This window comes from Lithobates pipiens, unplaced genomic scaffold, assembly GCF_037356315.1.
Source record: "Lithobates pipiens isolate NorthernLeopardFrog02 unplaced genomic scaffold, aLitPip1_a1.2 Scaffold_1, whole genome shotgun sequence".
Classification (NCBI taxonomy): Eukaryota; Metazoa; Chordata; class Amphibia; order Anura; family Ranidae; genus Lithobates; species Lithobates pipiens.
In genome coordinates, this window is record NW_027507685.1 from 15,095,715 (window position 1) to 15,113,355 (window position 17,641).

Sequence of the window (17,641 nt, forward strand, 5' to 3'; positions counted from 1 at the left end):
CTTTTAGCTTTTGATTTTGGACTGAATGTCATATCCTGCTCCTTTGTATTTTATTGTCACTGCAGCTAAAAACACCCCACTAACGATTACAAAATTGCCTGAAATGTCAAACCAGATGCTACTAGTGTTTGGCCAGCTTAAGAAACAGAGGAAAAGTTACTTGTTCTGAGGCTCTTGTTGAGAGCAGGGGCATTTTAAAAAGAAGAATTGTGCTCTTAGTAGCCTCATTATACAGTATATGTATGCTATATGAGAATTCTGTATAAGTGATTTTGGAGGGTGGGGTGTCGTGTGGTTCAGGCAGTCAGTATAACTTTCCAATCATTCTACTGCCAGAACCACTCACCAACAGCCACCTGTAATAATCTGAATTTCAATTCCTCTATTTTTAGGACAGCGTTGTCTCTCCCCCTAAGGGATTACTTAATAGTTTTAATTATTTATGTATATTATTTTCCTTGTACAGTAGAAGTACAAGGCCTAATGTCCTACTTGAGCTCACACCAAAAAGCTCTTATATAAAACAAACATGTTCTTAGGATTACAGGCAAAAAAAAAAAAATAAAAAAAAAATGCTAGATTAAAAAAAAAAACACAAACTACAACAATCCAAAATGAAACTGATTTGATTAGAAGTGATATACAATACATCATGTAAGATGCTTTTAAAAGCTGAACTCTAAGGCTGCATTCACAGCTGAGCGTTTTTCTGGCTTTTTTTTGCATTTTTGAATGCACAATTTTTGAACGGTTTTATGCACAACTTTTATACAACATTTTTGATCTTTGGTGTTTTTTTATTTTATTAGCCAATAGAGAAAACCATCTGTTGCAAGGTATTTCAGCTTTTCCATCAGCTTTTATTTCTTTTATTATTATTAATTATTATTTTTTGTAAGGTTAGGGTTAGGATTAAGGGGTTACTATTTATTGTTGTTAGGGTTTGGGTGTTAATACTACAACTACTACTACCAATAATAAAAATGATTAAATAGATGAATACTAATAATAAATAATCTCCCTAACCTTAACCCCTAACCCATAAAAAATAAAATAATAATAACTAAACACTCTGACCGTAACACAAAATATGGAAATAGTTATTAAGTTGCTTTTTCTTTGGTTAGGGTTTCCATTACTTTGAGCTTTGGGCATTTGTCTTCAGGCGACTTGAAGTGGAGATGTGTTTTTATTGAGCTTATTTGAGCTTTTTTACACTTTTTTGCATTTTTTTTAGCCACTTTTCTGCTTAAAGGCTCCTCTCAAAAAGCCAGTTTGGTGGGTTTTTTTCTTCCTGTAAGAGCATTTGCCTGTGAACTCCTGAAAAAGCCATAGTGTGCATGGACACATTGGCTAACATTGAGGGGAGTTTTTAGGAAAAAAAGGAGAGCCCAAAAATGTTTAAAAGCCTGAAGGAGCCACTTCTTTGAGCTCCAGTGTGAATGAGCCCCAAGAAAAATGCAAAAAACTACCATTGCTGCCCCCTCTCCCCTGCACTGCAAGGGTTAGATGCTTAGGGAACCATGGTGGTTGCTAGAGCTAAATGAAATGTCATTTTGTGACGTTTTATTAATGTTAAAAAAGAAGGGTAAACGAGTGAGATGCCTCGTAATAATGCATTACACCTCCTGCTGTGAATGGACCCTAAAATGTCCTATGGTGGCATCTGATCTACTTACCTGTTGGCCTGACCATCGTCCCTCCAGTGCCCCTGAAGTGACACTTTGTGCACTGAAACTCAGTCTGTGGTAGCCAATCACAGGCTCTGCCTAAACTCTTCAGTAGTTACCAATTGGCAGAGTTACCAACTGTTGCCAATAATTCCGTTTTGGTCACATGACTGCCTACAGAGAAGGTTGAAGCATCAGCTTTGATTTTTAAAAGTTAAAATAAAATGGTGTATATTGAAAAGTCTCATTATTCAAATAGAAGAGAACTTCATTACTCAAAACTTCTTCCTTGTGCAGTGACATTTGAAGTGATTACTGAGCAGATGGTGTATATCCAAGCAACTCAGCTGCAGCTCAGAAATAAATATTTTTTTTAGCCGCTGCGGTGAGAGGAAGGGGGATTCTTTCCATTCTGTTTTCACATTCAGTTACCGAGGAGGCACAAATCCATCTGCTAACTTATTTGTTTCATGTAAAGTTTAAAAAAAAAAGGTTATTTTCTCAGATGATGATTTCCACTTTTAGGTGGAATACATTTTCGTCCTAGAATAACATTTCCAGGTTAAAGCGGCCCCCCGCTCTAAGAAAAGCCTTTCTAATGAGTAGTCATAATAGGACAACTGTTGTGGTTTTTGCTCTCAAGAAGTGACAGTCCTAAAGCTGTAATAATTGTCACAAGGTTTTCACAATAAAAAAACCTAAAGCTTAACTCTACCTATACATTTAATCTTACCTTTTAAACTCTAAATACTTAAAGGACTTAAAGGAGAACTCCACAAAGCTTCCCCCATTGAGTCTGGGAGGATACATACAATCTGTAGAATGCACTTCTTTCCCTTTCTCTGGAAAAACTGCAGAAAAATCTCCCTTTTCTCCAACTTACAGACCCTATGTTATTGTTTTCATCAAAGCAGTCACCCCGCTACACAAGGAACTTTATGGGGCCACCAATGCAATTCAAAGGATCCAGAGTATAGTACCATGACCATGTGAGGACACTGGCTGAAATGTAAGGTAGAGAAGGTTTTACTTAACCACTTTCAGACCGGACCAATTTGCTGGTCAAAGACCAGACCACTTTTTGCGATTCGGCACTGCGTCGCTTTAACTGACAATTGCGCGGTCGTGCGACGTGGCTCCCAAACAAAATTAACGTCCTTTTTTTCCCACAAATAGAGCTTTCTTTTGGTGGTATTTGATCACCCCTGCGGTTTTTATTTTTTGCGCTATAAACAAAAATAGAGCGATAATTTTGAAAAAAAACGCATTATTTTTTACTTTTTGTTATAATAAATATCCCCCAAAAATATATAAAAAAACATTTTTTTCCCTCAGTTTAGGCCGATACATATTCTTCTACATATTTTTGGTAAAAAAAAAAAATCGCAATAAGCGATTATTGATTGGTTTGCGCAAAAGTTATAGCGTTTACAAAATAGGGATAGATGGCACGGCGGCAACGAATATTGGACGTACATGTACGCCAATATGCCTGCCCGTGCCATTCTGTCGACGTACATCGTCGTGCGCTGGTCGGGAAGTGGTTAAGCAAAGAACACAGTGGAGGTCAGGATTACTTAAAAATTACACTCACCTTCCTCGTCAAAAGCTGCAAATAACTGTCTTTAAAGTGGAACTCCAGGCAAAACCATGAATACACCGGTAATAATAGTGTTGGGGTGCAGAGCTATACTAATGCATTAGGGGTAGGTATCCTCATCCTTATAGTGCATAGAATTGGGAAATGGAGGCATGCGCACAAAAAACTCCCCAAAAACGTTTTAAATGTGCCGTGCCCCAATGTTTGAAGGACTATCTTGATACCACAAAGAACATTAAGATTTCTATGTAATAAAAAATGTAAAATTAGACAAAATTATATAATACAAATAAAGATAGATTAAAAGTTAGAGCCTAAAAAAATGCTTAATCACATTCATGTAGGTATACAACCATGATACAGAGGCGTCTCCAATCTTTGTTGTACAGGAGAGGCCAATGCTTCACAATGGAAAATGATGCCCAAAAATCAATGATGATGTCAATTGCTCTCAACTAGTTTCGCAAACAGTAGTCGCTTCTTCAGGAGATATTTGGAACATGTCTATTTTGGGTAAATAATAATTTCCAGTTAAAAGAGGGAAAAGAAAGAAATTCCAATAACAGCACTCCCACTGGGCTGGTTTCCGAGAAAAACGTGGCACTCAATACACCCAGTTAAACTGCGTTATCACACTTTCAGGCAGTGACAGCGACACCTGCGGCCAAGGAGAACCCAGTGCAACCCAGCTGGACTGGTACTGAAATAATAATTTAGTAAATTTAGCCCTAAAACCCAACTGTGGTTTCAGGAATATTAACTTTCAAAAACATATAGCGCATGCTCGTCAGGAGCCAGCCTACATTTACATGCTATGAAATCCCTACATATGTCAAGGCATCCTGCAAACAGAACCGGTCACTGGTCATCAAGTGAATATGTACCTTGCCCAGGGCAAAGCAACAGGATCACTTTAAAACCAGTCCACAAAGTAGCTTATACTTCTTTCCTTTGTCATGTGGAAGCTGCAAGCTGCTTTTACTCAGGACCAGGAACTCCCACCCTACCACCAAGTTTCTGATCTCTAAGCAGCCAATTACAAAGTGTTAGCACTGTCACATGGGAGTCATATGATCCACTATACCCAGAAGTACTTGACATTTCTCTATGCAAAGGAGAAGTACATGCAGGAGAGGGACCTGGCATTAAACTGAATCACTTTACTAGATTCCATGACATAATAGTAGATTTAAATATGAAATCGTACTGCCTCATTTCAAGGCTGGCCATGTACTACTAGATTTTCAAACGAATATTTCTATGAACATGTGGAAGAAAAGTCTCAGAAGTACATTTAATGATTTTACAAAATGTTGTTCGAAAGTACTTTAACAAAAGTTTGCTGTTAACATTCGATATTGGAATGAATAAAGTTTCTCCAACGAAAACCACATGGCACAGCACAAAGGAGCAATATCAGTAAAACATCAATAACGTGACATGCAAATAAAATTATTTTAATGTACACAGCATTTATTTAAGGAGTAACCCATAATTATATAAAAGCATTAAATAACCCCACAATATAATAATAAGCCACAGCCCAACCATAAACCATTTTCTGATAAGAATATCACATTGTCTAGCCCAGTGTTTCTCAACTCCAGTCCTCAAGGCGCCCCAACAGGCCATGTTTTCAGGATTTCTCACAGCAGAAACGGCTGCGGTAATTACTAAGGCAGTGAAACTGATCGAATCACCTGTGCAAAATAATGGCAAGCCTGAAAACATGACCCATTGGGGCGCCTTGAGGACTGGAGTTGAGAAACACTGGTCTAGCCAGTATTTGGCTGGATGACTAACCCCCATTAAAAAACACAGTGACATAAAATTATTTTATTTTTTTTAAATGGGAGGGTGGGCTCAATTTGCAGGCTGTCGCTTCTCAGTTGGCTGCTAGAGCAAGAAAATGGCGCTATTTATATGCTGCAGCCACCGCTCCATACCCACCAAAAACATACAATAGGGGCATTGTTGCTGGGCAGCTTTGCATGCTTCGATGCACACTGCAGCCAAAAGGAGCTCAAAGAAGCGGCTTCTACAGGCTTTTGGGCTCTTATCTTTTCTGCCTAGAAACTCTCCTCCTTGTTAGCCAATGTGTCCATACACACGAGGGCTTTTCAGGCATATGCTCCTACAGGCAGAACCCCCCCCCCCCCCCCCACCAAACTCATGTTTATGAGAAGAGCTAGTGCCCCAAAGAGCTCAAAAAAAGTAAACAAAAATGTGTAAAAATGAGCGGAAACGAGTAAAAAAATAAATAAATAAAAAAAAACGTTTGTTCCAGCTTTTTGTTTATACATTGGTTAAGAAAATACTAATAGGGTTTGTGAAAAAAAAAAAAAAAAAAAAAAAAAGAAAAAACGCTTATGCTCAAAAAAAAATATAATAAATAAAAACTTGAAAGAGCTCAATAAAAAAACTTAAGAAAAAGCAAGCTTCCTCAAGCTTTAAAAAGGCAAAATAAAAGCTCAAATGCCATGTAAAAAGCAGGCTTTTTTTTTTAGCTGCTGTGTGCATGAGTTCTTATAGAACCTTGCAAAGTAACTGGACAGTGAAAGGAAAAGCAGCGCACTGACAAGCTCATCTTTGTCACTGTGCTCTCTCCTTCCATCAACCTGCTCCTTCTTAGAACATGGGTAATACACCACAAAAGCTGCTCCTTCCTCTTTGCAGTACTGTAGAGGTACTGCAAGAGAGTAATACTGGCCTAATTCAGATACATGTATTTAAGAACAATTACCCCTAAACAAATAGAGAGCTGCGTTATTTAAAGTAGTTTATATCTGCTTGAGGTTCATAATTTTAGAATCTCAGTACTGAGAAACAGTGACATAGCAGACTTGTGGACTGATCCCTGTTCATGTTAGCAGTACAAGCCAATGTAAATGAACACACCTCCAGAAAACTTCTGTTTGACAGCCTTTCCCTGTGTCTAATGAACACCAAACCAAAGAAAACAGACAAGCAGTCATGCGCTCCGTCCTCTAAGCTCTTTCCATTTGCTGTGTGTGCAGACAGGATGTGCACACATATCTTGGCACTATCACTTCTAAGGCGCTCAGGAAAGGTACAAGCCCATACAACCATTATCAGAGTTTCAGCAACGGGGATGTTTTTATTTTTATTTTTTTAGAAGGCACACAGATGGCTAGCAGCTCATGAACTAGAATTCCCAGCATACCATGCCCATCCACATACAGTGCCTGGCAAAAGTATTCACCCCCCTTTTTTTTTTTACCTATTTTGTTACATTACAGCCTTTAGTTAAATTTTTTGTTAATCTTAATTATATGTGATGGATCAGAACACAATAGTCTAAGTTGGTGAAGTGAAATTATATATATAATTTTTCAGAAAAAAAAAAAAAAAAAAAACGATAATTGGTATGGGCGTATGTATTCACCCCCTTTGTTATGAAGCCCATAAAAAGCTCTGGTACAACCAATTCCCTTCAGAAGTCACATAATTAGTGAAATGATGTCCACCTGTCTGCAATCTAAGTGTCACATGATCTGTCATTACATATACACACCTTTTGAAAGGCCCCCCGGAGGCTGCAACACCTAAGCAAGAGGCACGACTAACCAAACACTTCCATGAATACCAAGGAACTCTCCAAACAAGTAAGGGACAATGTTGTTGAGAGGTATAAGTCAGGATTAGGTTATAAAAAATATATATATTATATATATATATATATATAATCTCCAAATCTTTGATGATCCCTGAAGCACCATGAAATCTATCATATCCAAATGGAAAGAACATGGCACAACAGCAAACCTGCCAAGAGACGACTGCACACCAAAACTCATGGGCCGGGCAAGGAGGGCATCAGAGAGGCAGCACAGAGACCTAAGGTAAGTCTGGAGTAGCTGCTGAGTTCCACAGCAGAGACTGGAGTATCTGTACATAGGACGACAATAAGCCGTATGCTCCATAGAGTTGGGCTTTATGGCAGAGTGGCCAGAAGAAAGACATTACTTTCAGCAAAAAACAAAATGGCATGTTTCAAGTTTGCGAAAAGGCATGTGGAAGACTCCCAAAATGTATGGAGGAAGGTGATCTGGTCTGATGAGACTAAAATTAAACTTTTTGGCCATCAAAGAAAATGCTATGTCTGGCGCAAACCCAACACATCACATCACCCAAAGAACACAGTTTTTCAGCAGTCGGGACTGGGAAACTGGTCAGAGTTGAGGGAAAGATGGATGGTGCTAAATAGAGGGATATTCTTGAGCAAAACCTGTACCACTCTGTGTGCGATTTGAGGCTAGGATGGAGGTTCACCTTCCAGCAGAACAAAACACACTGCTAAAAGCAACACTTGAGTGGTTTAAGGGGCTTGGAGCTGTGATAGCGCAAAATGTGGCTCTACAAAGTATTGACATTAAGAGGGGGGGGGGGGGTTGAATAGCTATGCACATTGACTTTTTCTGTTATTTTGTCCTATTTGTTGCTTGCTTCACAATAAAAAAAAAAAAAAAAAAATCTTCAAAGTTGTGGACATGTTCTGCAGATTAAAGCGGGAGTCCGCTGTTTTTTTTTTTTTTTTTTTTAAAGCCAGCAGCTACAAATACTGCAGCTGCTGACTTTTAAAATAATGACACTTACCCGCCCAGTGCGCCCGCGATGTCGGCACCCGAAGCCGATCTTTCAATCGTCCCTCGGGTGCTTCCGCCGCCATCTTGGATATGGGATTCAGGAAGTGGAGCCTTGTGGCTTCAGTTCCCGGTTCCCTACTGCACATGCGCGAGTCGCGCTGCGCAATAAGGATGGTCCCCGCTGTCTCTGGGATCCGTGCGTTTCCCAGCAGGCAGTGGGGGACCTTCGGAAAGGGGCGTAGATTCTGCGGAAAGGGGCGTAGCTTCTGCAGAATCTACGCCGGAAGTGGGTGCAGATTTCAATGAGCGGAAGCTCCACTTTAGGGTGGACCTCCGCTTTAAATGATGCAAATCCTCAAACAATCCATGTTAATTCCAGGTTGTGAGGCAACAAAACACAAAAAATTTCAAGGGGGGTGAATACTTTTGTAAAAAGGGAAAAAAATTAAAATAAAATCGCGCTACAGTAGATGCAAAGATCCCAAAGCACCGTGAAATTAACTAAAAAAAAAAAAAAAAATAAATAAAAAAATCAAATACTTAGAAATTAATCTGTATGGGAGCTGCAGTTCTATTTTGTAATAACAATGCAAGCAGAAATAGAAGAATTTGAAGAGAACAGCGCTCCCTCCAGCAGTGTCTAAACAAATGACACTTGAACTCACTCCTCCCCTTCAGCCCTTATAGTATCAGAAGAAAGGGAGGATATAATAACCTTTGGATGCAATTAGTATTGGATGGAGCCAATACTGCCTTAATACCATGCATCACTCATCCCATGAGCAAATCAAGTGATAAAACATGTACCGTATATACTCGAGTATAGGCCGACCCGAATATAAGCCGAGGCCCCTAATTTACCACAAAAAAAAAATGGGAAAACTTATTGACTCGTGTATAAGCCGAGGGTGAGACATGCCTGTCCATCCCTGTGTGTCCCTCCATCCCTGTGTGTCCGTCCATCCCTGTGTGTCCGTCCATCCCTGTGTGTCCGTCCATCCCTGCGTGTCCGTCCATCCCTGCGTGTCCGTCCATCCCTGTGTGTCCGTCCATCCCTGTGTGTGCAGCCTTGTGTGTCCAGCCTACCTGTGTCCCGAGCCTGTGTGCTTCTGCCATGCCAGGATCGCCGCTCTTCTCGTCTGACAGACGGCGTCGGCGCCTCGGCGGCCATTCCACTGTTCAAAAGCCGCGCCTCCGTCTGTGATAGGCGGAACACTCAATTTCCCAGCAGTCTGTGTTCCACCTATCACGGACATCCTCTCATCCTCGTCCGTAGTATGAGGATGAGCGGATGTCCGTGATAGGCGGACCACTGACTGCTGGGAAATTGAGTGTTCCGCCTATCACAGACAGGGAGGCGCGGCTTTTGAATAGTTGAATGGCCGCCGTCTGTCTGCTCGACACGCTGATCGGGTAGACAGACGGCGGTGACTCGAGTATAAGCCGAGGGGGGCACTTTCAGCCTCAAAAAAGAGGCTGAAAATCTCGGCTTATACTCGAGTATATACGGTACATATAGAACACAAAATTGATAAATGTCCAAATGGTTGTGTGAAAGATTAAATAAATAAAAATTGAAAGTGAATGATTCCTTGAATTCATTAAATTAGTCCTCATAACAGTCCAACTGTGAAAGATCCAAACTTAATTCCACCACGTGACAGAACGGTGATTAACAATGTAAAACATCCTTTACTCCATATCCATGTTCACAATGTGCTCTGTGTGGAAAACTTCACCACCACCAAGATAAGAATTGTCTCCTTACCAGATGCTTTAGGATAAATGGCATATAAGCAATAAAGTCTAATCCAGACTTCCTAATCCTCCTATGCAATCCACTGCGACCAGTAAAACACAGGATATCCCAATCTCGATAATATTTGATCAGTGATTCACCATAAAAGAGAAAAAACGCTCCAATAGTGTAAAATCTCTTTTAATTGAAGTAAAAATTAAAATTGCACTTACAGACATGTAGAAAAGGTTAGACTTCAAAAGTGGGAAGCGCCGGCCGTGCGCATACCCCCACAGACTTCTCCTTCCCCAGTCTCATAAAATCAAAGAAAAGTGAGGTGATAACAGCATGACACACCGCGTGCCCCGAGACGACGTGAAGTTTCACGAAACGCGTAGGGCGGTGTGTCATGCTGTTATCACCGCGCGCCGCCGAGATACACATCTAGGTCTGTATCTCGGCGGCGGCATTTAAAAAAAATAAAAAACAATAGCAAATAAAATAGACAAGGCTGTAATGGGGGACAAGACTGCATAAGGCTGCAGTGGTGGACAAGACTGCATAAGGCTGCAGTGGTGGACAAGACTGCATAAGGCTGCAATGGTGGACAAGACTGCATAAGGCTGCAATGGTGGACAAGACTGCATAAGGCTGCAATGGTGGACAAGACTGCATAAGGCTGCAATGGTGGACAAGGCTGCAGATGACACTGATGGGCATATAAATGTAAGTTTTTTTTTCCCCCTTAAACTTCCCTCCAAAAAGTTTTTTTCCTTAAAATTCCCTCCTAAACTTGGGGTGCGTGTTATACACCGGCGAGTGTTATACGCCGATAAATACGGTACATGTTTTATCAGTTGATTTGCTCACAGGATGAGTGATGCATGGTATTAAGGCAGTATTGGCTCCATCCAAAGGTTATTATATCCTCCCTCTCTTCTGATATTATAAGGGCTGAAGGGGAGGAGTGGGTGAATACTTTTGCAAGGCACTGCATCTCCTTCAATATCCTCCATACAACTCAGTAGCAAAACGAGGGGGGCACTACATCAGCACTTAGAACACTTAAACTGTCAATCACCGATTCCCAATAGGGGTGACGCAAAGGGCAGGACCAGACCACATGCCAAAAGGTACCAGGTTCAGCAGCGCACCTAGTGCACTTTGGGTCAACCTGGGGATAAACAGAGGCCAGTCGTTAAGGAGTATAGTAAGTCCTATGCAGGAATTTTAAAACGTATGAAACGGTTTCTAGTCGAAATCATGGATGGCACTTATGGAGAGACACAACCCCCTCGTCTTCAGTAAGGGTAGGGATATCTGCATGCCATCTGTCAAATATTCAGGTAGATTTAGTGTTATAGGCCACAGACACGGAAAGGGCAGAGGTCTGCCGTCCTGAAAGTACATGCTTCAGAGTAATTATTCCCCGTTTAGCCCAGAGACATGGATCGTGAAGTGTATATAAATGAGGGCGGGTAGGAGTGTGGTGAGAGAATTGGGAGGGCTTCCTATGTATGGCCCGGGCCTGATTCTAGACCTGGATCGTAGCTCGCATAGGGCCTGTCACAGCAGGACGAGCCTCATTTAGAGCTTTAGGCACAAAATTCACAGTGTGCACTACAGAACTATTTTTTTTTTCCTGTCTGGAAGCAACAGAAACTTTTGAACATATGCCAAAAATCTGGTTATGGATCTCACAAAACTATTAGGAGCCGTCATAATAGCTTCTAAAGATCCAGTATAGGAGAATATAAAACACAACCACTGCACCTAAGTGACCCCAGTAAAGCGTGGAGCTAATCCCCATTACAGCAGAGATCAGACTTGGTCTTCAAAAATGTGGGTAGCAGTAAAGTGAGCCTAGAAAGCCATTTTTTATCAGAAAGAGAAAGTATTTTGGCTGTTAATTAAAAAAAGTTCTCTCGGTCTTCAGCGAGCAGAAAGCCAGTGACTGTCAGCCACTGGCTCTCTGCTCTGCCCCTTTAGCTCTCTGGAGCGCCAGGCTGTGCAGGGGGTGGGAGTGGCACGCTGAGAAGCTGAGCCAGCTGCCATTTAGACATCTGGGAGGATCTTGACCATAAAAATCAGGATCACTCCAGAGTATGGACAGGCTGATTGATTGATTTTAGCTGTCGTCTGAATGAAGGTCACAGGAGTGCAGAATGAAGTGCATTCCTGTGACCCACAGGAGAAGAGAGGCCAAAAAGAGCTTTGGTCATACTGTACTTCTCCTTTAACCAATTCATTGAGTTTATGGATTAGTGGCTTAATGTTTAAAATGCAGTAGAGGTTTATTTTAAATAATTCATTTTTTATATCTTGTAGATTGTAAACTGTAAACGAGCAAGGCCCTCTGATCCCTCCTGTATTGATTTGTATTTTAAGTGTACCGTCTGCCCTCCAGTTGTAAAGCGCTGCGCAAACTGTTGGCGCTATATAAATCTTGTATAATAATAATAATAATAATAATAAACATAATAAAATTATATATCATTACAAATGGACTATTTAGTAATGCATGCTGCAAAGTTTGATGGTAGGGCATCACATGCACACTTATTTTACGATTGTCCTCTTGTAGTAGTGTGGACATGTACATTGTACAGTCTTGTTTGTTTGACATATATTATATACTTAAACCTGAATTCTTGGATAAGCAAATACCATCTAAATACGAAAAGGTTTTTTATTCATATTTGAATCTTTGTGTGCTGTGTGCATTTCTCCCAGGTCTATGCAGTAATCCAGTGTGAAACCTCTTCTCTATGCAGCTTCCTGTAATAAAGACTTAATAAAGTAAGGCGCTTCTCGTCTTGAAGCCACCACCCCCTCCCGTTTTCTGCAGGCAGCCTGTATTGGGCGAGACCTGCTGGGCAGTGTTAATTTTGGCATAAAATTTTGATTTTGTTTTAGTTATAAGTCTTTTGACTAGAATGCCATTTTAGTTTTAGTCCCATTTTAGTCATCTGAAATTGTTTTAGTCGACTAAAAGACCCAGTATATTTTAGTGAACTGAAATCCAATGTGTTTAGTGAATAGGCAGCCAGTCATCAGACTAAGCGGCTCTGTAGGTAAAGAGGATGGGAGAGAAGCCGCGCCAATCTAAGTGCAGTATGTGAAGCAAAAGGGAACATTATTATTATTATTATGTATTGCTCTTACAGGATAAGACCAATTAAATGTCATGTAAAAGAGACCAAGCAGTGAAGTCCCTCTGGATGGAGAGCTCAGCTATTAGAACCCATCCATTGTTTATTTATATATATATCTATATCATTTATTATTTTTTTTATCCTTTTTTTTGCTCTTATTTTGGATAATTTTATGACATTATCTTTTACTTCTATATATTTTTCACTTTTTGATCTTATGTTTTTATACTATAATTCCTTGCTGTTTGCGTTATGAATAAACCATCATTTATTTAAAGTATCACACCACTGGCATGTTCCCGTGGCCGGCACTTGCTGTGCTCTTTCTGCAAGGTTATAGCTGAAGCCGGTGCGCTGAGCTTCGCTGTCCACCAGCACCGTTGTTCCCCTATTTAACCTCAGCTGAGATAGCTGCTCAGGAGGCCTGAGTAAGGAGCATGACTGCTCCAAACGCACATCACACCCGCCACAGTCTCTCTGTCTCCCTGATGATGCACGTTCGCTCTCCCACCCACTGCCCCAAGGGCAGAGCACTGAAAACCACCCCGCCGGCTCGGCTGGCAAGGTGGGATGCTGCAGAACCCAGCTCTCCATCCAGAGGGACTTCACTGCTTGATCTCTTTTACATGCCATTTACTTGGTCTTATCCTGTAAGTGCAATATCTAATAAATGTTCCTTTTTTCTTCACATACTGCACATAGATTGGCACTGCTTCTCTCCCATCTAAAGTTCATGAGGGTAAACGTCCCTGCCTCACAATTTTGTTTCATTTTTGTTCGTTAACGAAAATGTAATTGATTTCCATCATAGTTTTCACCAGTGGACGAAACGGTTTTGCACTTTTTCGTCACTGTAAAAAGGCCGCTGACGAAAAATGTTTTCATTGACTAAATTAACACTGCTGCTGGGTTCTTCCTACAGCTCTGCTCAGACTACATACAGCGCAGTGATGATGCCACTGCTACTTTTATGGCCAATTCACACTATGTGAGGTGACAGATGTTTCACCACATAGTAAAATCTGTCACCGTAGGGACACACAGGAAACAATTGTTTCCTATGTGCCCCATTCAGACTGAAATGCAGTGAATGAAGAATATGTTTTGTACACTTTAAATAAAGCTTCTACAAAATGGGAAAAAAAAGGGGGGAGCTGTGTGAGGGTCTACATCAGTGATTCTCAACCAGGGTTCCGTGGAACCCTAGGGTTCCTCCAGAGGTTGCTAGGGGTTCCTTGAGCATTGGGCAATTTCTGCCTCTCAGATAAGTTCCCGCTGATTCCATTGATCTTTTTAACTATCTGTTAATTCTTCCCAATGACCACAAGTGTAAGGACCATTCTTCCCACTGAGCATCACACTAAATGTATCAGGAGTTGTAGATTTCACATTTTTAGCAGGGGTTCCCTCAGACCGGAGAACTATTTCAAGGGTTCCTCTGTGTTGAAAAGGTTGAGAAAGGCTGGTCTACATTGTTCATAACACTGTCCCCTAGCTCAGTCAGCAATTCACAGCGGCCGATATGGTGAATCGCTCCTGCCGCTCTCTGTTGCACTGTGAATTGGCCCTTACAGGGTAATAACTTGGCATTTGGTGGATTTATCTCCATTTGGACTATTGATGAATATATCTACATTAAAGTTGTTGTGTGCAAAGTTCAGCTTTAAACCTTTAGGGGTCTTAAGGCCCGTACACACGGTCAGAAAATAAGAAGATAAATTTTGTCTGATCTGCCGATTTTCTGATCGTTAGTATGCTGCTTTTGACAGCCGATTACGAATTTTCGGGAGACAAAAACTGGATGTGCAGTCTTGAAAATTTTTGTCTGATGTGACCAGAATGTCTGATTTTCTTTTCATTAGTACGATTTTCTGACAAAAAAATAAAAAATAAATCAAAAAAATCTGAAGAGCAAGACTAAGCATGCTCAGAAATGAAAGAAAACATACAAAACAAACACATTACGTCACTTCTGACATTGAATTCTGTTGTCTGAAAATTTTCTCATGGCGAGTACCCTCTTCACTTCTGATTTGAGACTAGCATCAAACAAAAGATTTGTCCAATAATTTTGACCGTGTGTACAAGGCTTTAGGCCTTCCGGCAGTTTAACAGATACTACACATTGCTGTCATTCAGAAACCATACTTCTAAGAACTTGTCATGCATATTAAGTGATGCTTGAGGCCTTTTTATATATTGGTAAAAAAGGGATCTCTAAGCTCCCATTGGGGATTTCCTCCCTTACAATTGTCCATGTTTCGCTCATCAGAAAAAGTCCATAAGTGCACTGCACACATTACTGTATGCTCAAATCTGGGAACCCTTTATGGATGCGCAGTTCATATTTGTATCATAGAACTCATTAACAGGGCGGTGAAGACAGAGACACACTGCCGTCATTATTCTCCAATTATATAAATAGATTAACTGCTTAGGGCTAAAACGACAGCCTGAAGAGTTTTTGTTTAACCCATTAATGAACACTGCATCATGCAATATTCTTCTGGGTGAGTAGTAGATAGATGTACCTTGCCATTCACAGTCCAACGTATGGAAAACAATCAACAGTAACACCTATTATCCGTGGTGCGATTCTGAAAAAAATAAAAAATAAAGTGTAGAATCCTTTGGATATTGAAAATTCAAAGAAATCTTTACGCCCAGTGCACAATAGAGTAAAACTTTTTAAAATTTTGTTTTTGGTAGAGTGGGAAAAAGCTAGAATGTATGGTTAGTTTCAACCTATTGGTTCTGGTGACTGTTATCACCAAAAGAAAAATCACACACTGTGAGAGAACATTAATACAGGAGAAATCTTCCAATGGGAACACTAGTTCTGGTGACACTTACTGTTGTGGCTAGGTGACGGAAACAGGGACACAGATGGCAAAAAAAAATAAAAAATTAATACATGACAGGAGTTATAATGCTCACTTCACATTCACACCTCGGTGTTATGTAGCCGGAGGAGAAAAAAAAATCTATTATTCTCTATGGAGATGGTTCACAGTTCCACTCCATGTTGCCTGAAGCTCAAAAAAGTTCTGGAGCTTTTTTTTGTTGCTTGAATCAGGCAGGGCGTTTTTGCTGCCTTTTTATTCTTATAGAAGTGAATGGAAACGCCCCATTTGCACGATTTTCTGCTCAATTGAAAAAATGTCAGACAAAATAATAATATATGACTAAATGTAAAAAATACACACAAATTACTAAATATCATCATAAATAAAATGCATAAATAATTAACTCCTAACCTAAAAAAAAAAAAAATGTCATTATTATTATAATAATACATTTACATTTTGTGTTAGGGTGTTTAGTGATCAATTTTTTTTGTTTTTTTTTGTTTTGAAGGGTAAGGGGATAAGGTGAGGGGTTAATTACTTAGTATTCATTTATTGAATTTATGATTATTTTTATTTATTTTACATTTATTGTAGTAGTAGTAACACTCTAATCCTAACACATTTTTTTTAATATAAATAAATAACCCCAATACTAACCTAACCCCTTACCTTGATAATAAATGAATAATAAACAAATAAAATCTAATAGAAAGGCAAAAAAAAAAAAAAAGCTGAAATACCTAGCAACAAATGATGCAACAGATAATCATTTTCTCTATTGGCTAATAAAAACCGCAGCTCAAATCTCTGTATAAAGAAAGTGCCAAAATCATGCATACTAACACCAGAAAATTGCTCAAAGACTCTATGCTAAAATGTGAATGCAGCCTTACTCTATATGAAATGTTAAAACAATGTGCTTAAATCTTAATGCAACTATTGATATTTTGAGAGTGGATAGTTACATAGGATTAAAGTGGATGTAAACCCACTCTCATCCTTTCTAAACTACTGCCATAGTGGTTATCTATAAGGATATACATGCCTCCTGTATGTATCTTTACCTGTCAAATGTCTCCCCTCTGTCTGTTACGAGACCCGAAAAACTGCAGATTCTGTGGGTGGGTCTGTTGTTCGGAGCTCGGTGGGTGGAGTCGTAAAGGTCAGTAGACTCCCCACCCACCTCTACACTCCCCTTGTCAACATGCATTTTCTCTGTGTATTTCTTACACTGAACTTCTGCTATGATCACTAATGGCCAGTAAAAACCCCAGAAAGGTCACCACATGACTTCAGCATGCCCAATCATGCTGAGGTGTGGAGTGGCCAGTCCTGGGTGAGCTGGAGAGGAAAGGAAGAGGGGATCTGAAGTACACAGAATGTCTCTCTCAGGCTCCTGCATTGGATATGTAAATCACCTGTCACTCACAGCAAGGGGGAGTAACTGACTCCTATTTCTCTGTCTGACAGATGACATGAAATCCTATACTGTACAAGGTGCAAGCCTTAATTTAATTTTTTTTTTTTTTCCGGGTTTACATCCCCTTTTAACAGTACTAACTCTTTATATTAGTAAGCTGGCAGGCAGAGATACAGAAAGAAATTGTTACTAAATATGACCACTGTCTGGCTGATAGGGAACACAAGCTCCTGAGTCTTGATATTTTGTAACATATGTTTTTGGTACATAGATGGTAACTTAATATGTTTGGATTTTACCTCTTCAAAGAGCTGCCTGTGCTGTGCAGTGTAAACTAGACTCTCCCTCCTCTGTGTGATTAATGACAATTTCTATGATTGGCTTTGACAGCTGGGATTAGTGAACAGGTTGATGTCATGCAGCAATTTCGTGTAGCGGGATCCAGGGATTTGGTTGTTGAGAAATACCCGACTGACTGAGCAGCAAAACAATGAGTAGTCCACATTAGTATTAATGACTGTTTTTTCCCTCAGAATAATAATACCTATTGAATCAGAAATAAACCTGGCGGTACTTACTTCAATATTGCCTATTTATTTAGG

General features: G+C 40.1%; 1 protein-coding gene across 3 annotated transcripts in view; it reads right to left on the bottom strand.

The window, feature by feature from the left end:
* LOC143978153 (synaptotagmin-like protein 2) overlaps positions 1 to 17,641 on the bottom strand; it is a 133,255-nt gene that overhangs the window by 89,074 nt on the left and 26,540 nt on the right. The window contains exon 2 of one of the 3 annotated variants that reach the window (XM_077478844.1): positions 15,302 to 15,367. The exons of the other annotated variants lie outside the window; for them this stretch is intronic. The gene's annotated coding sequence lies outside the window, so the exon portion shown is untranslated. The remainder of the gene's footprint in view (positions 1 to 15,301; positions 15,368 to 17,641) is intronic. 3 annotated transcript variants of the gene reach the window in all.